General features: G+C 43.2%; 1 pseudogene; it reads right to left on the bottom strand.

Moving 5' to 3' along the window:
• Positions 1-23,535, bottom strand: part of LOC112248462 — a 48,875-nt pseudogene that overhangs the window by 16,484 nt on the left and 8,856 nt on the right.

Genomic DNA, 23,535 nt, shown 5'->3' with positions numbered 1-23,535 from the left:
CTATGATGAAAATTACAGGCCTCTCACATCTTTTTAAGTGGGAGAACTTGCACAATTGGTGGCTGACTAAATACTTTTTTCCCCCACTGTATATGATCACACAGATAATGGATCATTTGTTGTGTTACTTGTGAGGTACAGCTGAGTGAGCTTAATAATTTGCTTTTTTTAACTGGACAGATGGGCCTGCATCTGATGGTCAGTTGGAGAGGGAGGGATGGATGGAGGGAGCAGCGTTGAGGCTGCCTCTCACCCATCCCTCCGCCCTCCGCTGAGAAAAGGTGACATAGTCTTCCAGCTGATGGTGAAACTCAAGTCATGCACCTCATGCACCAATTCATGTTGTTACTCCTATGACCAGAGAAAGTGAAATATTCCTTGATATTAAAGAAGACACACCGGCTGCAAATAATAACAATGCAGGCTTATCGGAACACTTTGCTATACTCATTCATTGCAGCTGCAGTCCTGGTTGTAGCGTGTGGAACTAGGGATAATGTGCATTTTATGGCTAATAAAGAAAGGTGTTGAACAAAAAATGTTTACAGTGCTGAATAACAATTTAAACATGAACATACACAAAAACAGCAGCTCTTTGCTGTATTCGTTGAGTCTCTCTAGTCATGGTTTTAAAACTTTTGAAAATCACAGTATCAACTTTGCTGTGTGTTCTAGGTTTTTTTTCCCAGTCTAATGCTCGAAGAAACTGTGCAGACACAGTGATCTGAGCTATCTGATTGGTCAGCGGTGGGCCTATAGGTGCACTTGATTTGCTCTCTGGGCCTGCCGGGTAGGCGGAGTTCTACCTTCAGTTAAAAATGGGAACATTTTGCCTTCCCGGCGCTAGGGCTGCTGAATCAAGAGTGCCTACCACCAACAGTGCAAAACTAATTTTAAAAAATAGGAAAGCAAAGCTGTCACAAAATTGGGGAGAAAAAAGAGTAAAAAAAAAAAAGAAAAAAAAAATACATTTCAAAATAAACGTTTGGTGATAAACTAGGAATGCCTAAGAGATCAACCAGTCTCTCCCCACAAAGTGTTCGTCCAATGCAGTGTATGTTTGTGTACTGTCCTGAGACAGTCCTGCTCTCCAGCCAATCCCCTGCCCCTGGCCCAGGAAGCTGGGCCCTCTGCCATATTCAGAGCCTGCCCACACATCCGCCTGCCGCCCACCAGGAAGAGGAAATTAGAACCATTCCATCCTGTCACAGCTCTGCTACCAGAACACACGAGGAGACAAATAGTGCATGCACACAATCACTAACTAGTGCATTCATATGTTCCATCAAAGTTAATTTTTCCAGGGGTTTGACATGACAAGATCAGGAATTTCAGACAGATTTTTTTGTTATAAAAAAAAAGTTAACACACACAAATTCACCAGACAACAAACACATTGAGTCTCTCTCTCTCAAACACACACCCCACTCCAAAAAGCAGCCTCTGGGGGAGGGGCCAGCAGGAGGAAGCAGGACCTTAACAAGCACTACGGAAGACGGATGGGATCCCTGCTCCCAAGCCTGGCCACTCCCTCTACCGCCTCTGCACTCTGTGTGTGTGTGTGTGTGTGTGTGTGTGTGTGTGTGTGTGTGTGTGTGTGGCTTCAGGAATGGAATAGCACTCACTGCGTGCTCGGACGGACGGGGGCGAGTATAGGGAATTAAACTTTAAACTTTCTTCCAGACACACTACCACAGCAGCCCCATTCCCTCCCCTGTCCAGTTCAGTTTTACTATCTGCTATGCTTTATTACAGCGCCTTCTGGAGCTAATGCTACGTACCAACTCCCCTTGTGTGTGCGCTCCTTCCCACTCTACAGACACAGCAGCTGTGGCTTGTGATGTATTAAAAACATGCGGACAATGGGAGAGGTGCAGGTCTAGATAGACACATACTTTTTAAGAGGATCGATCACCGTCTTCGAAATCTGGTTCACCTGTGGACAAACAGACATGGGTCAAAGTTAGATTTTTTTTTTTTTTAAGTACAGTACTTCTCTTAATATGAATGTCTTTATGAATTAAAATTTGTTGTCAAAGTGGATTACATCAAGTTGAACATAATAGTTTCTCCAAGTCTCTCCCTCCACGCAAACAATCAACAATTGTGTATTTTCAAACAGAGCACTCAAGACAGAGGGGAGGGAGGTGAGGCGGGTTGCAAAGAAACTTTTGTGACGTTGACTGTTTTATTGTACACAAGCCCCGAGGAGAAATCCCTGAATATTCATTGAGCTCAACAATACAAAAGGATACAACTGTCAGGGGACGGACATGAAAGCAAAGCCCCACTGATTTCAAATCCTGCGGAGGGTGGGTTGCTTTACAAGATGAAAGTTCTTTGCAAACAAACATTTTAACAATAACAGTTTATATTTTCCTGCATTCTCCTTCTCGTTGCCAGAGCCGACAGGGGAAGGGAGGGAGGGGGAATTTGTTAAATGGAAGTAAATTAACATCTCATCTTGAGGCCTCCAGCCCTGACGCCAAAGTCCCATCAATAGAAGTTGGCACACAATTAACAACATGTCCAGTGTCATTTATATTGCATAGTCAAAATGAATGCTAGATCTCTGACAGAACGCTAAGTTAACCTGGCAAACAACTCCAGTGAACAACATCGCTAAGAACATTTCATGAGAAATAAAAGTGGCAAGACAACTCCATAAAGAGACAGCTCCATGTGAACAGTGAGCCTAGTACAAGTAATTACTTGCTCACTAGTTATTGGAAGGATAGTCAATCACAGAATATAAGAAACAAATACTGTAAAACAGCAGAGCTTTCTGAATGCCCTGACCATCTCTGAGAAGACACACACACATCAACACTGCTTCGCTAAAACAAGTACATAACACAAATGAATTTGGTTTGAGGGAAAACAAGAGAACCAATAACAAATAAGTACATGGGAATTTACATTTTCCTCTGTTTTACATATTCACACCATCCCCGCCTCCCTGGGAGAGAGAAAAGTCTGGAGCTGCGCTGCTGCTGAGGTGAGTGCATGCAGTAAGCGGGGAGAACAACAACAGCACATTTGCTTAAGCATGCTGGTGCCCTCTACCCTCTGCCCCTTCTCACAGAGGGGGGCAGGACTATTCCACTGAGGCCCAGCAGTGCCTGGGGCCAGCGCTCTAGCAGCAGTCTCCATGAGTGAGTCACGGGGCAGAGGCCATCCCGGCACACAGGCCTCCCAAAAATACACGCAGATCGCAGAGGAAATCAATATCCCTCCAAACGGAGCATCCTCTACTGCTCAGCCGCCATTTTCACTGGGGCTCGGCTTCAGCAGCAGTGTGCCGGGGGGGCTGTGCGCCCTCCTCAGCCCCAGAAATAAACACACAGGCCTGGGCCACTGCTGCCTTCATTATCCCTGCACATTTTATCTGCTCGCTCTCTCACTCACAGCCCGCGGCAGAACATCTTCTCTCAACACCAAAGAGAGCAAAGGGTGGTTGCTTTTGTGTCTGTTTTGCTTGAGCAGTTGAGTTGTTGGTGGTGCCGTCAGAAGGAAGGAACAGCCAGCTTGGAGGGAGAGCTGGTGGAGTATGATTCTGGAGAGCTGCGCTGGGCTTTAACAACTCTGGACTCCTGAGGTGATATTCAAAAAAATATTGAAGCAACTGACCAACCAAGGACCTAGAAACGCTTTGCTTGTGCGTCAGCTCTCAACCAGTTAACCGAATGCCAAGCTATGCGGCTCAGAGACATACTGTAGCAGAACACGGCCATGTCAAACATCTTATCGACTGAGACTGTCTGAAAAGGAGGCCTCTAAACTCAAGCACCAACTTGTGATAACAGAAGGGTTGCATGTCAAAATACTGTGAAGGCCACCTAACTACCAGGCTCAATATAATGGAGAATAATGTATTTTGGTTTTTGTATTTTCTAACTTGCTTCACTTCCATAAGTAAGAAGGTATACTTGGCTCCATGCTGCCTGGCTGGAGAACTGTCCAGTAGACCATGGCCATGGAGCCAAGCAGGGAAATTATACCCTATGGAGCCAGCCAACGCCTCCAATCCTACGCACTGTACAGCAAACCTGCACCTTTGTTACGGACCTGCAAAACGCCAGTGATGTAAAAATACAATACCACATAGACATCTTGCTGTTCCTGACCATATGACTCAAAGCAGCTCAAAACCGATTCGAGATGATTTCGAAAGCTCAAGTAGAGTCCAGCAAGACGAGTGCTGTGTAGTGCAGAGCTGGCCTCCCATATTTGTCAGAGGTGAAGGTTACGAGGGTTATTAGCATAGCCAGAGGGAAGAGGACTCAGAGGAGAACAGTAAGAGATGTTAACTACACTTCAGGGTTCTGACACACTGTTTAACTAAGAGGAAAGTGGAGAAGGAAAGAGAAAAGCAGACTGAAAATGGATAATCACAAATACATTTGCCTTGGACATTTTCATAGAAATTGGGTAGAGAATATTGACTACTCTTCATCTTTTGCAAGGGTTCCAGATTTTAAGGGGAGAATAACTCTTGTTCTGATGTAAAAATGTTACTCATTTCCAATCTTCAGAAGAATGAGAAGACATTTCATCTTAAATACAGTCAAAATGGAAGGACTGGTCTTGGCAGACCACCAAGCCAAACTCTTGAAAAGACCTACCATAGGTCACAAGCTGTGAACCACAAGCACAGTCACCACACATCTTTGTCCAGTCATTCCAAATGGCTACTGTAAAACTTGATCTGAGCACACTGTGTGTTTTACGTCCAGTCTTTGCTGGAAGAATGCCTGAATGCCTTGTTGAGTGCTTGAAAGGAATTCACAGAGATCTTCAGAATATGTACAGAGAGGGACATTGTTACTCAAGGTAAGGCCACAAGACACATAAAAGGACGCAGGGAAAACCAGTCTAAAGCACACTCATGGAAAAAGCACTCTTCTAAAATTGTAGTAGAATCAGGTCTTGTACATATTTGTTTTTCTGCATTCTTGATGATCAGTGTGATTCCCTGTTGACTTCTCTCTCTCTTAACAGAGATGTCTCTCACAGTGCAATGCCCTGAAGAAACACACATGCAATGCCATCCCTATGATTACCTGCAGCGATGATTTTAATCAAATATGTGATGTACACATGGCAAATAATATAAAGGAGCTGAGAACAGAAGCAGCATTCCTCACATAGAGATACTGTGGAAGATCATGCAGAGAACAAATCCCATTAAAACAGCCTGTGACATTTCCAAGTGAAGCTATTCCATAGTACGAGTTATTTTAAACACTAGTGAGTCACAAATGCATCCGATCTACAGCTCTCTGATATTCGACAAAGACGAGCAGCTAATAGACCAGTGTGCTGCTGGAGACGCTCTCAAAAGACAAGATAAGAAAAGAGATCCTGAGTGAGTTTTTTCTTCTCGTTCACACAATATTGACAAAGATGAAAATACACTTAGGAAAACCAAACCCTTTTGGTTTCAGCCGTTTGAGTGTTTGAAGAGAGGGGAGCGTATGAGGCATACCTGTCAGAATTCTGAATCAAATGCTCATAGGTAGAGCTGTGAAAGCTAGGCTGGGGGAGGGTTTCTTCTACCATTGTATAGGCCCCCTGCCTAAAAGAGTATACAGTTTATTGGCCCCCTGCCTAGAAGAGTATATTGTATATTTTGGTTTCAATAGACCATTTCGATGCAAGAGGACCTGACCTAGATGTTGCTCTGGGGTTTTTGCAATTGCACCCCACCTGGAAAATAATCTAGGGGAATGACACGGCTGTGGTGTGAGGCTGAGGAAGAGCACAGACAGTACCTGACCTTCTCCTGATTGAAGGAGTCCATCCTCTCATGGCTGTGTCCAGAGCAGTCATGGACTCCAGAAAAGCCTGGTCCTGTACACACAGTGGGTTACTGAGCAAGTCCCCTGAGATCTTCACTGCTGCCTTGGACATGGCTGAGAGACAAATATAGAACACGAAAGGAATATTGTTATTACCATGTTAAAACTGAGCCTGAGAAGAGAAAGGAGGGAGGGAGGGAAATTATTATTATTTTTTTTTAAATGCCATAACCAAATAGATATGGCAGAACGGAGAAACATCACCATGCCAACATACAATCTGTGTTATTAATTGTTGGCCTGGTTTGACTATTTGGCCCAGACATGGGGTGGCAGGGTAGCCTAGTGGTTAGAGTGTTGGGCTAGTAACCGGAAGGTTTCAAGTTCAAATCTCCAAGCTGACAAGGTTCAAATCTGTTGTTCTGCCCCTGAACAGGCAGTTAACCCACTGTTCCTAGGCAGTCATTGAAAATAAGAATTTGTTCTTAACTGACTTGAATAGTTAAATGAAAGGTAAAATAAAAAATGCTTGGTGGGCATGGCTAGCAGCAGAGGTTAGCACTATGCCAAGACTGACACAGCGGGAGGGGTTCAAAAGTTTGAGCTTTTCGTGTAATAAACTAAAAGGAAAAGTAGGATAGAGCAGCACAGCATCAGTTGAGGGTGTGGTGGGCTCGGCTGCTCTCATGAATATTCACAAAAGCACTGGGAATCTGTGCAAATGTTTCTACAGTGCCAGCGCCAATTACTGTTAATCTGCACCCTTGACACTTTATCTTTAGACCTAGAGTGCATATCGAATCACAGCATCACAATCAAAATAAATGAGCTGCACTGGGGACAGAAAAGAAGTTGATAAGGCAGGAAGTAAAAAAAGAAAAACATCAGATTCAACGTAGGACTCATTCAAACACTCTTAGGATCAGGTAAAGACCCATTTACTGTCAATCAAACATATGCAGGTGGAGTTTCTGGTTTTGTAATAACAGGTTGAGCCTGCCCTAACCTGGCATTCACATGATAATGTCTATGTGGGTAAAACAAGCCACGTTGATTTAGTGGTTATGAAACGGACTAAAAGGCCCTTTCTCACCAAGTTCTTTATTTTTGTCCGAATAATTTAGACTGAAAAAATAAATAGAGCACGTCTTGTTAATGACACCTTTCACACTAATTGCGAAATATCCTGCCGTAATCAGTCAATTATTTAGTTTTGGCCCAGGTTCGATTTTTGCGTCTTTTCGCAAGTGAAAATAAACTGTTGACCAATAGAAATTGTTATCTGGGATACTCCCACTGACACGCCGCGCACTACCCCTGACAGGTCAGTGTTCTTCGTGCGAATTAATTCATTTATATTTGCCTGGTTTTCTGCGTTTACAATTAATCAATGATGCAATGTATCAATTTAGCCAACGTGATCACATCACACCAGAGCTACACGTCACTCTCGCCATTAAAACTTCTCCGCCAGTTCATTGCCAACGCTGTAACCTATTTCATTGTCATTCAGCAAGCAAGAGGTTCGATCGATGCTACTCTTCTCAAATAGGCCTCATAGTTTAACCCCCTAGAGTCAATGTCCGCGCCCCTGCAAAAATAAAATTAGCATAATAAAAATAGCTTGAAATATATTTGAAACAATATTGCTGTTCATTGTCTATCTATAAGTTACTCGTTCGAGACCTAGAGGGGAAAGAAAGAGGCCAATGGCTTTGCTAGCAGAGATACGTGAATTGCGCAAGAAGGGAACAGTGAAGACGGAGATCAGTTAGAAGTTAATATATTAACGAATCGTTCATATAGCCTATATATTAGGCTATGTATTATAGGCCTGCTAAAGTGTGATATAGACAACCCTAAAATACAGACCAAAAAATATCTGCTGGAATTTACCCTTTGCGAAGATTTAGAACTCACTCAAGATTTAGCACTCACTCAAAATAAAATGTAGGCCTAGTGTAAACATAATCACCCGTTGCTTCACTAAAATTGATTAACGGCTGTTTGGCTATGGACAGGTTGTGTGCATGTGTTCCTATTTTATAATGGTTGTCATTTTAATCCTGATATAGCCTAGGCTTATATCACAGCTGTCTCGATATCTTCCCCTTACAACCTTCATCAAATGATATGATAGGCTACATTGATTTAGCATTATCCTTTAATGTAGAGTGGTTTTTGATATCCTACAGAAAGGATTTAAAGACAATGTTTTTAATACGTTTTGTTTTGGGGAAATGAGAACTGTGATTTGCTTATGTGTCTGTGGGATGCGCTGCAGGCTGCTTTGATTGACGGGTCCTTTTAGGTGGGTGGGTATGCGTGTATGAGTTCGCTAATTATCCATGTCCATTCAGGAAGTTTCCTAAAATAGGTCTAGCCTGTCTGGACTTCACCTCTTTAATCAGATAAAAAGAAAACTATTGGCAGCAAGCATCATGGTCAGTTTATGTGCGTGGAATGACGACAGTTCCCAGTTTTGCTTTTAACTGAATGAATCGCAGCCAAGCTGAACAACATATTGCCACAGATAATGACTGCGGCATTGTTGGTGGCGTTATGCATTTTTCCCCCCGAAAAAGTAGAGGGTAAAACGTATTGGCTAGCGTGTCAAAATCGGATTGTGTATTTCTTCTGAATTCGGACAAAAAGATTGCACTGCAGTTAGTGAGCAAAGATCTTAAACATGGTTGTCAAGCTCCAGAAAGTCTAACTGTTAAATTCCATTGTATCAGGTAATGAATAAACCGTTTGTGTTGCCAATGGAGAACCTGACTCAGCTTTTCTGCTTGCAGTCAAACAGATTGAAAAAAATGGCTCCTGGCCAGTGATATACCGACTCAGTAAAGATTTCTCTCTAAAGGCTTATGGACTTGCCTCAGAAGAGCCCACAATTTCATCGTCTTACTTTAAATAGACTAGACAAATGATTGTGTTATGAAAAGCTGTGTGGAGCACACTGTGTGCTAACATATTGTGCAGGCAGGTCTACTCTTTGTTTGGTTGCTGTTGGTGGAGAAAGGACCTGTGCAACAGATGGAATCCATTAATTCTAATGAGACATTGACAGCTCTGATACTTTGATGAGGCATCATCCCATATTCCAGAGCACAAAGCAGAGGAAATGAAGCCCCACACTCCCCCAGCCTTCCCCTCTCCACCCTCAGAGTAGCTATCTACCAGGGGCACATTCTGCTACTGCTCCTCCCAAAGATACCCATTTCCATCTCCAAAAGAGCCAACCAAAAATATAGATTTCTTCTGCGCAGAAATACACAAGCTATGAGTAGGAAGCATGTGAGAAATGTTGCTAATCTTTAAGGGCTACTGAATAAAACCTCACATTCAAAAAATTCATTTTTCCAAAAATGCATAACAGACATGCCCCTGAAAAACCTGACAGGGACAACAATTAAGGCGTCAGTAAATGTATGCCTAGCGTGTGAAAGAGATGAGATGAATGAGAGCAAGTTAATGTACATAAAAAAGTACATAAAAGATGATCAGTGGGAAATAAATTTTTTGGCCAAAATATACAACACTGGGTCAACAACAAACCTATATCAGCCTCTGTGCTTTTCTTCATGTCTTTGTGGAGCTTCTTTGTCTGATCTTCCAACCTGTAAAGGAAGGGATTTTTTTTTTCAGGTGTACCTTGGATATCACAATAATACAATAATAATAATAATAATAATAATATGACATTTGGTAAGCATCTGTCCAAGTACAGTTGGGCATCAACAGAGCAAATTGACAGTAGGATCATGTTTTTACATTTAGCAGTTAGAGTAGGGAGAGAGGGAGAGTACTGAAAAAGGGTGGACTGTGTCCATCCTGATCAAACCCCTCTAATCTCTATAAAGCATTCACTGACACAGTCTTAATGGGATATCTCAGTCCAGCCAGCATGTTACAAATAAACACCTACAAGTCACTATGGACTGGGACATTCAATAGGATTACAAAAATGCATTGATTTAATATAAAACACATTATTATGACTTCCCTTTTGCTAATTAAAAATACTGGGATTGCTTTTTGTTACCGTCAACTAAATTCTGGCATAAAAGCATTTATGTCTTCAATCATCCCTCTGCATTCATTTAAATGATGGGTGTTAAAATGGCAATTACGAGACTACGGAGGCTGAATCGTGTGCCGTTCATTATATCAATTAAGGGAAACGAGGGGCTGTTTAGCAACTCCCAGGAGAATGCTGTCACATCAGTTTTCAGGGTTTCATTAAGGGAGGGGGGAGGAGAAGGGGACTGAAAAAACAACAGTTTTCCTATTTCCATCTTCATTCTCCAATCTGTGTGAACTGACGGGAGGCAGGAGAATGCGAGGGCTGAGGAGGGCTCTTCTGGATGTGGGCCAGAAGTCCGTTTCTACAAGGTGTTAATGGAGGCCTGCTGGAGCAGCTGCTACTCCTCGCTCCTGTGTGCCCCAACAGTTTGCCCTTTACTGCCGCCAACAGCCAGCCTCTCTACACTCCCAGATGCTGCGATATAATGCCGTAGGAGTATGGATTTAGAAGCTGATCTCAGGTAGACAAATACTGCTATGGGATTATAGATGCTAGACTTACTGTGGAAGGCATTGGATGATGAAATAATTTGCTAAATTTGACCCGACCTGTCTTTCAAATGACACTAGGTATATTTCCACACAAATTAATAGATTATTGAATTCAACAACAGTTCAAAGAGCTAGATGGCAGATTTATGTTCACTAAGAGTTAACGATATGTAACAGAGGGGAGTGCTAAGACGTCTGTACATGCCTGCTCCTCTTACTCATCATGTGTAAGAAATGTGTATTGTGGTGCCATGTCTCCTACTCAACAAAACCTAAATGTGAAGTGCTCTCACTCAGTCTGCAGGCCCCTCGGGGAGTCTCTTTAACCTCACACACAACAGGGGAGGGCCTCCTATGTGCTAGCTCACAGAAGGTCTTGGGCAAGAGAATGCTTCTCACACAAACCATCTACACTGAAGAAAAAGATAAATGCAACATGCAACAATGTCAAAGATTTTTACTGAGCGACAGTTCATATAAGGAAATCAGTTAATTTTAATTAATTAATTAGGCCCTAATCTATGGCTTTCACATGACTGGGAATACAGATATGCATCTGTTGGTCACAACTTTAAAAATAAAAATAAATAAAAACTAGGGGCATGGATCAGAAAACCCGTCAGTATCTGATATGACCACTATTTGCCTCATGTAACGTGACATTTCTCCTTCACATAGAGTTGATCAGGCTGTTGATTGTGGAATGTTGTCCCACTCCTCTTCAATGGCTGAGCAAAGTTGCTGGATATTAGCGGGAACTGGAACACACTGTCATACACGTAGATCCAGAGTCTCCCAAACATGCTTAATGGGTGACATATCTGGTGAGTATGCAGGCCGTGGAAGAACTGGGACATTTTCAGCTTCCAGAAGTTGTGTACCGATTCTTGCGACATGGGGCCGTGCATTATCATGCTGAAACATAAGGTGATGGCAGCGGATGAATGCCACCACAATTGATTTCTGGATCTGGTCTCTGTATCTCTGTGCATTCAAATTTCCATCGATAAAATGCAATTGTGTTCATTGTCTGTAGCTTATGCCTGCCCATACCATAACCCCACCGCCACCATGGGGCACTCTGTTCACAACGTTGACATCTGCACAATACATTTGAAACCGGGATTAATCCGTAAATAGCACACCTCCACTGAAGTCGGTCACGACGACGAACTGCAGTTAGGTCAAGACTCTGGCGAGGACAACGAGCACGCAGATGAGCTTCCCTGACAGTTTGTGCAGAGGTTTTTAGGGGGAAGGCAAACCCAGTTTCATCAGCTGTCTGGGTGGCTGGTCTCAGACGATCCCGCAGGTGAATAAGCCCGATGTGGAGATTCTGGGCTGGCGTAGCTACACGTGGTCTGCGGTTGTGAAGCCAGGTTCAACGTACTGCCAAATTCTGTAAAACAGCATTGGCAGCTTATGGTAGAGAATTAATCAATTATCTGTCGACAGCTCAGGTAAACATTCCTGTAGTCAGCATGCCAATTGCATGCTCGCTCAAAACTTGAGACATCTGTGGCATTGCGTTGTGACAAAACTGCACATTTAATTGTGTCCTTTTGTCCCCAGCACAAGGTGTACCTGTGTAATTATCACGCTGTTTAATCCACTTCTTGATATGCTACATCTGTCAGGTGGATAGATTATTTTAGCAAAGCTGAAATGCTCACTAACAGGGATGCAAACAAATTTGTGCACAACATTTGAGAGAAATAAGCTTTTTGTGTGTATGGAAACAAGGGACCAACACTTCACATGTTGCGTTTATATTTTAGTTCAGTGTATATTGTGTAACCTAACTCACTTCAGCATTGGGTCAGAAGAGAGAGGTGAAAGATTCTAACATGGTATTTCCCATGAAAATAATTATTTCAAGGTAAAATGTTGAGAACAGGCATGTGTGTTCACCTCTAAAAATCAATGGAAAACTTACACTTAAAATAGCACTCGTTATGTTTTCTAGTCTGTCAACTCCGGGTTCATCTGCAATGAGGGTTTTTGCTGCACTAATGATGCAGAGTCAATACATACAGTATGTAAAACGGAGTACAAATGACAAATGAAGTCATCTCCAGCACAACAACAGTGTCTACATATGTAAAAATGGCACATTTCTATGATCGGTGGTTAAAAAGAGAGAAAAAAGGTCTTAAAAATGCCTCTCTGTGACATCACATAGTAGGATTAAAAGATAGCTATTTTTAAGGGTATTTTCTTGCTGCCCACAAATCTCATAGTATTTGAAGATCAGTTCATCGGGTAGAACTTAACGTTTTTTTTCTACAAAATGTAGAAATGTGCCGTTTTCACATATGTAGACACGGGTTTGGTGCTGGAGATAATGAATATGAGTTTGAAAAGAGGAGTTCCCCTTTAACATTAGTGGCAACAAACCTACTTTTGGAGCTTGTTATATTCTCATTCAAAGTCTCTTTCAACCTGTAAAAACACATTGAAACTCATTGTTAGATACAACATTGTCATCTTTGTGTTCATGTTTGTTCATTCAATGATGTTACCTTCGATTATGGTCCTAACATGTGCTTGATGAATACGGAATATCCCTACTATTGGAGAGCCAATAAAGCCATATCCTGAGCACAGCCTGGCTCCCCCTAATTTGCTTCATGTTGTTAGTTCTAAAGGTCTGGTTGACAGCCCCCACCCACCCCCTCCCTGCTCCTCCTCAGATCAGACTGGACTGATTGAACAGGCCAGCACTGGTTATGGAGGTAGCAGGGGTTCCTGTCTTGTGGTTCTGTGGGCTTCTGGATAAACAAATAAACAGTGAGGGAGGCAGCTGCCTGTCTGTCAGTGGAGGCAGGGTTGTCCACTGGGCTCCCTGTACTGTAGCCCACTCCCTGGGTCTGGCCTGGGATGTCACAGGAAGCTGCCTGGGAGCCGGTTCTGACTGTCTGCCACTGCCGGACCACAGAGACAGACAGATTACTGTGGAAGTGGTTTTCCCCAAAGGAAGGCACCCACTCACCGGCACTTCAAGGCAGCCACCTCTGCCCCCTCACATGGTTTGGACAAATTGGCACCCCACAGGCCCATGCTCATTGATGAGAGTGCAGTCACTTGTCTGACAATTTGCTGTTGGTTACCTCTAGTACACTATGTTCATTTTGTGAATAGACTAGTATGCCTTATACAATAAAGATATTTCAGAAAACCAAAGAGATGTTAGTTAGAGATGCAGTTGGTTAGGATGAGGGACTTCATTTGGGTTTCCTTCTTATCTTTAAACTGAAATTCTGATTACAGGCTCTTTTGGAGGTCAATGATTGGATGTAAAAGCTGTATAACTCTTGTCCATTCAGTTCTGAAAACAACCATGCTGTGAGACCTGGTACATTGAGGTTTGTGTGATTCTCTCCACAGGCCAAACAGACATGCATTAACTCCTTCACTGTCCAGTGTGTGGACAGAGGTGCTCTGCTCCCCCAAGTCTAAATCCAAGGTTTCAGAGAAAATATTGACAGGTTAAGACAAATGTCCTCTTCCATAGCCACCACAGGGCTTTGATCTTTTAGCATACAATTTGAACAACAAAATGCAACCAAATATTTTTATTAGTTGGGCCAGACTTAGCCTAGCCTTCCCCTATAAAAGAGGTAAAAATATCTAGCTTGTATTTCTGCAGTCTGAAAGTCTCTAACTCATCTGTAACAAAGTGAGGAGTCGTAAGATCCCAGTATGCTTCCATATACACTACATGGCTGAAAGTGTTTGGCCACCCCTTCAAATTAGTGGGATTGGCTATTTCAGCCACACCCGTTGCTGACCGGTGTACAACATCGAGCACACAGCCATGCAATCTCCATAGACAAACATTAGCAGTAGAATGGCCTTACTGAGGAGCTCAGTGACTTTCAACATGGCACAGTAATAGGATGCCACCTTTCCAACAAGTCAGTTCCTCAAATTTCTGCCCTGCTAGAGTTGCTCCGGTCAACTTTAAGTGCTGTTATTGTGAAGTGGAAACGTCTAGGAGCAACAATGGCTCAGCCACGAAGTGGTAGACCACCAAGTGCTGAAGCCTTAGCGCGTAGCAATTCTCTCCACATTTGCAACACTCACTACCGAGTTTCAATCTGCCTCTGGAAGCAATGTCAGCACAATAACTGTTCGTTGGGAGCTTCATGAAATGGGCTTCTATGGCCAAGCAGCCGCACACAACACTAAGATCACCATGTGCAATGCTAAGTGTCGGCTGGAGTTGCCGCCATTGGAGCAGTAGAAACGCGTTCTCTGGAGTGATGAATCATGCTTCACCAGCTGGCAGTCCGACAGACAAACCTCGATTTGGCAGATGCCAGGAGAACGCTACCTGCCCCAATGCATAGTGCAAACTGTAAAGTTTGGTGGAGGAGGAATAATGGTCTGGGGCTGTTTTTCATGGTTCGGGCTAGGCCTCAGTTTCAGTGAAGGGAAATCTTAGCGCTACAACATACAATGACATTCTAGACAATTCTGTGCTTCCAACTTTGTGGAAACAGTTTGGGGAAGGCCATTTTCTGTTTCAGCATGATAATGCCCTCGTGCACAAAACGAGCTTCATACAGAAATGGTTTGTTGAGATTAGTGTGGAAAAACTTGACTTGCCTGCATAGAGCCCTGACCTCAACCCCATCAAACACCTTTGGGATGAATCTGAACACCGACTGCAAGCTAGGCCTAATCACCCAACATCAGTACCCGCCCTCACTAATGCACTTGTGGCTGAATGGAAGCAAGTCCCCACAGCAATGTTCCAACATCTAGTCGAAAGCCTTCACAGAAGAGTGAAGGCTGTTATAGCAGCAAATAGGGGACCAACGCCATATTAATGTCCATGATTTTGGAATGAGATGTTCAACGAGCATCTGTCCACATATTTTTGGCCATGTAGTGTAACAACCATACAACAACACACTAAATAAAGCCTGGTAGCGAATGTCTAGTGAAATTAGACACTTAATTATGTATTGTCTAGTTTCATAGGTGTTGCAACACAAATAATGGAAGACCTTATGTTGGCACAGTCTTTTTTGGGGGGGGGGTGACAGAAGACTGAACACTTACCGTTTTGGAAACAATCTGCTTTTTTGGTTGTCCAATCTTGAAGGGCATCCTAGAAGTAGACAAAATTATAAATTGGTGGGACAGACCACATTCCGCACATCGCAAATACAATCTAACACATCCAAACAGGCATTTAACTGAAATGAGGCATTTTTAAGGGGCTGGCAGACAGGTACTCTGACTGGTAGGTAATAATGTGTTGCGAGGTGAGTACAAGTGAACAAGTGAATCCTTTAGCTCAGTCACAGCTAGCCAAATCCAAATGCTGTTAACCCCTGGCCTTCTGGAGTGTGCTTCAGGAGCCCTGTGCATTGACTTCCTGTCATCACACGCCACATCTGGCTTCCATTACTGGTGGATATCACTAATTAGAAGTGGCTGTCCCCTCTGCTCTGTGTGGCTTTCCTGCAACCCCCCAGTCAAACACAGGCCCACATGTTGTACTGGCCATGGCCTGACAGATTGCTGTGAATGGAGACTGCAGCATGGTAGTTCACAATGCATCACTCTGCACCCCTTACAGAATCCAGTCTGCCTACACCCTAAGCCTACAGTGCATTCAGGAAAGTATTCAGAGCCCTTGACTTTTTCCACATTGTTACGTTACAGCCCTACTCTAAAATTGATTAAATTGTTGTTTTTCCCCTCAATCTACATACAAAACCCCATAATGACAAAGTGAAAAGTTTATTTTTGCACATTGATTCAAAATAAAAACTGAAATACCTTATTTACATAAGTATTCAGACCCTTTGCTATGATACTTGAAATTGCATCCTGTTTCCATTGATCATCCTTGAGATGTTTCTACAACTTGATTGGAGTTCACCTGTGGTAAATTCAATTGATTGGACATGATTTGGAAAGGCACAAACCTGTCTATATAAGATCCCACAGTAGACAGTGCATGTCAGAGCAAAAAACCAAGCCATGAGATTGAGGGAATTGTCCGTAGAGCCGTAAAAATGTAAAAATGTCTGCAGCATTGAAGGTTCCCAAGAGCACAGTGGCCTCCATCTTAAATGGAAAAAGTTTGGAACCACCAAGACTCTTCCTAGAGCTGGCCGCCCAGCCAAACTGAGCAATCGGGGGAGAAGGGCTTTGGTCAGGGAGGTGACTAAGAACCCGTCACTCTGACAGAGCTCTAACGTTTGACTGTGGAGATGGGATAACCTTCCAGAAGGACAACCATCTCTGCAGTACTCCACCAATCAGGCCTATATGGTAGAGTGGCCAGACGGAAGCCATTCCTCAGTAAAAGGCACAGGACAGCCCGCTTGGAGTTTGCCAAAAAAACATCTAAAGGAGTCTCAGACCAGGAGAAACATATTTCTCTGGTCTGATGAAACCAAGATTGAACTCTTTGGCCTGAATGCCAAGCACCATGTCTGGAGGAAACCTGGCACCATCCCTATGATGAAGCATGGTGGTGGCAGCATCATGCTGTGGGGATGTTTTCAGCGGCAGGGAGACTAGTCAGAATCAAGGGAAAGATGAGCGGCAAAAAGTACAGAAATCCTTGAAGAAAACCTGCTCCAGAGCACTCAGGACCTCAGACTGGGGGCGAAGGTTCACCTTCCAACAGGACAATGACCCGAAGCACACAGTCAATATAAAAATGTGTATGTGTGTAGAGTCAGTATAAATATGTGTGTGTGTTATGTGCGAGTGAGCAAATTAACTGTGTGTTGGTGCCTGTTGGTGTCAGACATCTTGCTCTGGTACCGCTTGCCATGTGGAAGCAGAGAGAATAGTCTATGGCTTTAACAAATTTTCCGGACCTTACTCTCACACTGCCTGATCTAAGAGGTCCTGGATGGCAGGGAGCTGTGATGTACTGGGCTGTCCGCACCACCCTCTGTAGCACCATGCAATCGAGGGCGGTGCAGTTGCCATACCAAACAGTTATGTAGCCAGTCCAGAGGGCCCCTGCCAAATCTTTTCAAAATCCTGAGGGGAAAGAGGCACTGAGTGTGTGTGGACTAATTTAAGTCTTTAGTGATTTGGACACCGAGGAACTTGAAGCTCTCAACCCGCTGCACTGGATGGGGCTTGCTCACCCACCCGTTTTATGTAGTTCATGATCAGCTGCTTGGTCTTACTGACGTTGAGGGAGAAGTTGTCCTGGCACCACACTGCCAGGTCACTGACCTCCTCCCTGTAGACAAGGGTTCCCCAACTGGTGGCATGTAAGCTGAATTTGGCCTGCAGGTAGTTTTATTTGGCCACCCAAGTAATAAATATATATATACACAGTGGGGAGAACAAGTATTTGATAACCTGCAAAATCGACAGTGTTTCCTACTTACAAAGCATGTAGAGGTCTGTAATTTTTATCATAGGTACACTTCAACTGTGAGAGAAGGAATCTAAAACAAAAATCCAGAAAATCACATTGTATCATTTTTAAGTAATTAATATGCTCCATCCACCAATGCCACGTTGCACCACAGACTGTCCAGGAGTTGGCGGATGCTTTAGTCCAGGTCGGGGAGGAGATCTCTCAGGAGACCATCCGCCACCTCATCAGGAGCATGCCCATGCGTTGTAGGGAGGTCATACAGGCACGTGGAGGCCACACACACTACTGAGGACTTGTTTTAAGGACATTACATCAAAGTTGGATCAGCCTGTAGTGTGGTTTTCCACTTTAATTTTGAGTGTGACTCCAAATCCAGACCTCCATGGGTTGATACATTTGATTTCTATTGATAATTTGTGTGATTTTGTTGTCAGCACATTCAACTATGTAAAGAAAAAAGTATTTAATAAGAATATTTCATTCATTCAGATCTAGAATGTGTTATTTTAGTGTTCCCTTAATTTTTTTGAGCAGATATATACACACACACACACAGTTGGAGTTGTAAGTTTACATACACTTAGGTTGGAGTCATTAAAACTCCACTCCACAAATTTCTTGTTAACAAACTATAGTTTTGGCAAGTTGGTTAGGACATCTACTTTGTGCATGACAAGTAATTTTTCCAATAATTGTTTACGGATTATTTCACTTAATCACATTCCAGTGGGTCAGAATTTTCTATACACTAAATTGACTGTGCCTTTAAACAGCTCGGAAAATTCCAGAAAATGATGTCAAGGCTTTAGAAGCTTCTGCTAGGCTAATTGACATCATTTGAGTCAATTGGAGGTGAACCTGTGGATGTATTTCAAGGCCTACCTTCAAACGCAGTGCCTCTTTGCTTGACATCATGGGAAAATCAAATGTTATCAGCCAAGACCTCAGAAAAAACACTGTAGACCTCCACAAGTCTGGTTCATGCTTGGGAGCAATTTCGAAACACCTGAAGGTACCACGTTCATCTGTACAAACAATAGTACGCAAGTATAAACATCATGGGACCATGCAGCCATCAAACCGCTCAGGAAGGAGATGCGTTCTGTCTCCTAGAGATGAACGTACTTTGGTGTGAAAAGTGCAAATCAATCCCAGAACAACAGCAAAGGACCTTGTGAAGATTCTGGAGGAAACAGGGACAAAAGTATCTATATCCACAGTAAAACGAGTCCTATGTCGACATAACCTGAAAGGCCGCTCAGCAAGAAAGAAGCCACTGCTCCAAAACCGCCATAAACAAATCCAGACTATGGTTTGCAACTGCACATGGGGACAAAGATCATACTTTTTGGAGAAATGTCCTCTGGTCTGATGAAACAAAAATAGAACTGTTTGGCCATAATGACCATCGTTATGTTTGGAGGAAAAAGGGGGAGGCTTGCAAGCCGAAGAACACCATCCCAACCGTGAAGCACAGGGGTGGCAGCATCATGTTGTAGGGGTGCTTTGCTGCAGGAGGGACTGGTACACTTCACAAAATAAATGATCTCATGAGGAAAAATAATTATGTGGATATATTGAAGCAACATCTAAAGACATCAGTCAGGAAGTTAAAGCTTGGTTGCAAATGGGTCTTCCAAATGGGCAATGACCCCAAGCATACTGGCTTAAGGACAACAAAGTCAAGGTATTGGAGTGGCCATCACAAAGCCCTGACCTCAATCCATTAGAAAATTTGTTAGCAGAACTGAAAAAGGGTGTGTGAGCAAAGAGGCCTACAAACCTGACTCAGTTACACCAGCTCTGTCAGGAGGAATAGGCCAAAATTCACCCAACTTATTGTGGGAAGCTTGTGGAAGGCTACCCGAAATGTTTGACCCAAGTTAAACAATTTGAAGGCAATGCTAACAAATACTAATTGAGTTTACCTAAACTTCTGACCCACTGGGAATGTGATGAAAGAAATACAAGCTTAAATAAATCACTCTACTATTATTCTGACATTTCACATTCTTAAAATAAAGTGGTGATCCTAACTGACCTAGGACAGGGAATTTTTACTAGGATTAAATGTCAGGAAATTGGGAAAACTGAGTATAAATGTATTTGTAAGGTGTATGTAAACTTCCGACTCCAACTGTATAAATATATTTCACTGTTGGACATGAAAGACTAAATAACCAGGAAATCAGCTCCAAGTGATTTACATTTTGGAAATATATGTTCCCACGTAATCCCACACATAATAGATATGTAAGGTTTGAAATTATTATGTTTTAGTCAAATATTGTATCTGTTTGAGCTTCTTGTGGTCAATTTGCAGTCTACAATTTTTTTGTAATTATAATCAGGCCATTTGATCAATAAAGAAAAAAAATTGTCCTGTGGTTGGATCTCGTTGATGATCCCTATTGTAGGCTGTCTTATTGTCAACGGTGATGAGGCCTACCACTGTCATGTTGTCAGCAAACTTGATGATGGTGTAGGAGTTTTGCGTGGCCACGTAATCGTTGGTGAACAAGAAGTACAGGAGGGAACTAAGCACACACCCCTGTAGGGCCCCCGTGTTGAGGGTCAGCGTGGCAGAGGAAATGTTGCCTTCCCTCAACACCTGGGGTTGGCCCGTCAGGAAGTCCAGGATCCTGCTGCAGAGGGTGGTGTTCAGTCCTAGGGTCCAAAGCTTGGTGACGAGCTTGGAGGGGACTATGGTGTTGAACGCTGACCTGTAGTAAATGAACAGCATTCTCACATAGGTGTTCATTCCTCTTATTTAGGTGAATGGGAGCAGTGTGGACTGCAATTGAGATTGCATCGTCTATGGATCTGTTGGAGCGGTATACGAATTTGAATGGGTCTAGGGTTTCTGGGATGATGGGAGTTGATGTGTGCCATAACCTTTCAAAGCACGATTACAGATGTGTGCTACAGGGTGGTAGTCATTGTGGCAGGTAGGCTTAAAGTTCTTGGGAACAGGAATGATGGTGGTCAGCTTGAGATGTGGGAATTACTGACTGGGACAAGGAAAGGTTGAAAATGACCGTGAATATGCCTGCCAGCTGTTCTCCGCATGCTCTGAGAACACACCCTGGAATACCACCCGGCCTCGCGGCGTTAAGCGTGTTTACCTTTTTAAAAACCTTACGACAGCCTCGGAGTAGCGACATCAACCAGTCCCCTGGGTCAGCGGGGGCCCTCGTTCCCGGCTCAGTGTTATTTTTTGTCAAATAGTGCATAAAATACATTGAGTTCGTCTAGTAGAGATGCATCGTTGGCAGACCACAGCTGGGTCTTCCTTTGTAATTCGTAATGGACTGTAGCCTCTTCTTAATGCATTGGAGCCTATGTAATAGGATTCCACCTTGTTCCTATATTGCCCTTTTGCTTGTTTGACGGCTCTGCGGAGGTCGTAGCGGGACTTCATGCACTTGTTTGTGTCTTCAGCCGTAGTCTCCGGGTTGGCTGCGATAGCCCTGTGAACAGCCCCCTGTTCTTTAGCTTAGAGCCAACCTCTGTGTTAATCCTGGGCTTTTGATTGGGGAAGCAGCGAACCTTCTCTTTAGGGACAACGTTGTGATGCATTTCCTAATGAAGCCGGTGACGGAGGTGGTTAGCTTGTCGATGCTATTGGCAGAGTCATGGGACATATTCCAGTCAGCGCAAGCAAAGCGGTTTTGTAGCATAGCATCGGAAACAGAGGACCATTTCTCAATGGAGCGCATCAAGGGTACTTCCTGTTTGAGCTTCTACTTGTGACATCTTATGATAGTTTTGATAGGTAACAACTTATTTTCTTAATGCCGTCCGTCTTTTATCTGCCTGAATCCAACTTTCTAAACCATGTCTTGCTACATAAGTTGTGATGGAGAATCCATGAGAAAGAAAACACTTCTTATTGCTACTACACATGGCTGTAGGTTGACATTGACGTGACACTAATAACATCCAAGGAACATGATGGACGTTTGCCGTTGACAGGCACAGTGAGACAACAGCTGCGTCAAAAGAAAGGTGTGTAAACTAATGAGATGGAAAGATGAGGGTGTGAGGCAGGGCCGTGTTGTATAACCAGGGAACACTACTGATGTGTGTGTGTGTGGCAGTTCCCTTTGATAACAGCTCAATCAGAAAACCCAACACAGCCAAGAGAGGCAACAGGAAAATGGGCTTAATCCAAATTACAACAGAAAGGAAGCTTTCACTGGCAGGAGGGAGTATTAAGTCCCTATCAAACTAACCCTGGTGAAGCGCTGGGAAAAATGTTCTTTGATTCCCCTTTTGACTCCTAGAGATAAGCAGTGTTGTAACAACATGGATGCATCCCATTCATAAATCACTGACTCATATCAGATCAAGATCTACGGTCAAAATGGCTGATTCAGGAGGAAAAGTTTCACATGTCATACTTTTGGTGAGCCAACACCATCATGGAAAACTACATTTCGTCACCCACTGAAATTCCTGAGGTCCACGGGGTGAATCATCTTACTACCCATGCAACGCATCACAAGAACACTACGGCAGTAACTGGGCCTAGCCTACCTATCTGAGCAGTGATCACATAAGACTTGGCAAGGACTGTACGATATGTCAACGGTTTGTTAAACACGCAGTAACTTTCCAAGAAAGAAGGTAGGATCATAAAGGTGGCAAAGACTGCTAGAATCTGTGCAAAACACTACGACTCTATATCTTTGGCCCAATACAAAAGATCTTGGCCCAGCAGAACATACAATCGAGCCCCACAGTCACAAAGTCAACAGTGCATTCGGAAAGTATTCAGACCCCTTTACTTTTTCCACGTTTTGTTACGTTACAGCCTCTAAAATGGATTAAATAAAGAATCCTCATCAATCTACACATAATATCCCACAATGACAAAGCAAAAACAGGTTTTTATAGAGTACCACTCCAAAGTTTGGACACACCTACTCATTCAAGGGTTTTTCTATCTTTTTACTATTTCATACATTGTAGAATAATATTGAAGACATAAACTTTGAAATAACACATATGGAATGACATAGTAACTAAGAAAGTGTTAAACCAAACAAATTATATTTGAGATTCTTGAAAGCAGCCACCCTTTGCCTTGATGACAGCTTTGCACACTCTTGCCATTCTCTCAACCAGCATCATGAGGTGGAATTTCTTTCATTCTCAATGCATTTGAGCCAATCAGTTGTGTTGTGACAAGATTGGGGTGGTATACGGAAGATAGCCCTATTTGGTAAAAGATCAAGTCCATATTATGGCGAGAACAGCTCAAATAAGCGTAGAGAAACGACAGACCATCTTTACTTTAAGAAATGAAGGTCAGTCAATCCGGAAAACTATAAAGAACTTTGAAAGTTCCTTCAAGTGCAGTCGCAAAAACCATCAAGCGCTATGATGAAACTAGCTCTCATGGGGACCACCATGGGAAAGGAAGACCAAGAGTTACCTCTTGTGCAGAGGAAAAGTTCAATAGAGTTACCAGCCTCAAATTGCAGCCCAAATAAATGCTTCACAGTGTTCAAGTAACAGACACATCTCAACAACTGTTCAGAGGAGACTGCATGAATCAGGCCTTCATGGTCGAATTGCTGCAAAGAAACCACTACTAAAGGACATGGGCCATGAAACACAAGCAATGGACATTAGACCGGTGGAAATCTGTTCTTTGGGCTGATGAGTCCAAATTTGAGTTTTTTGGTTCCAAACGACGTGTCTTTGTGAGACGCAGAGATGGTGAACAAATGATCTCTGCATGTGTGGATCCCACTGTGAAGCACAGAGGTGGTG

Source organism: Oncorhynchus tshawytscha, linkage group LG04, assembly GCF_018296145.1.
Source record: "Oncorhynchus tshawytscha isolate Ot180627B linkage group LG04, Otsh_v2.0, whole genome shotgun sequence".
Lineage (NCBI taxonomy): Eukaryota > Metazoa > Chordata > Actinopteri > Salmoniformes > Salmonidae > Oncorhynchus > Oncorhynchus tshawytscha.
The sequence above is the reverse complement of the archived record's forward strand: the minus strand, read 5'-3'. Positions and strand labels throughout refer to the sequence as shown.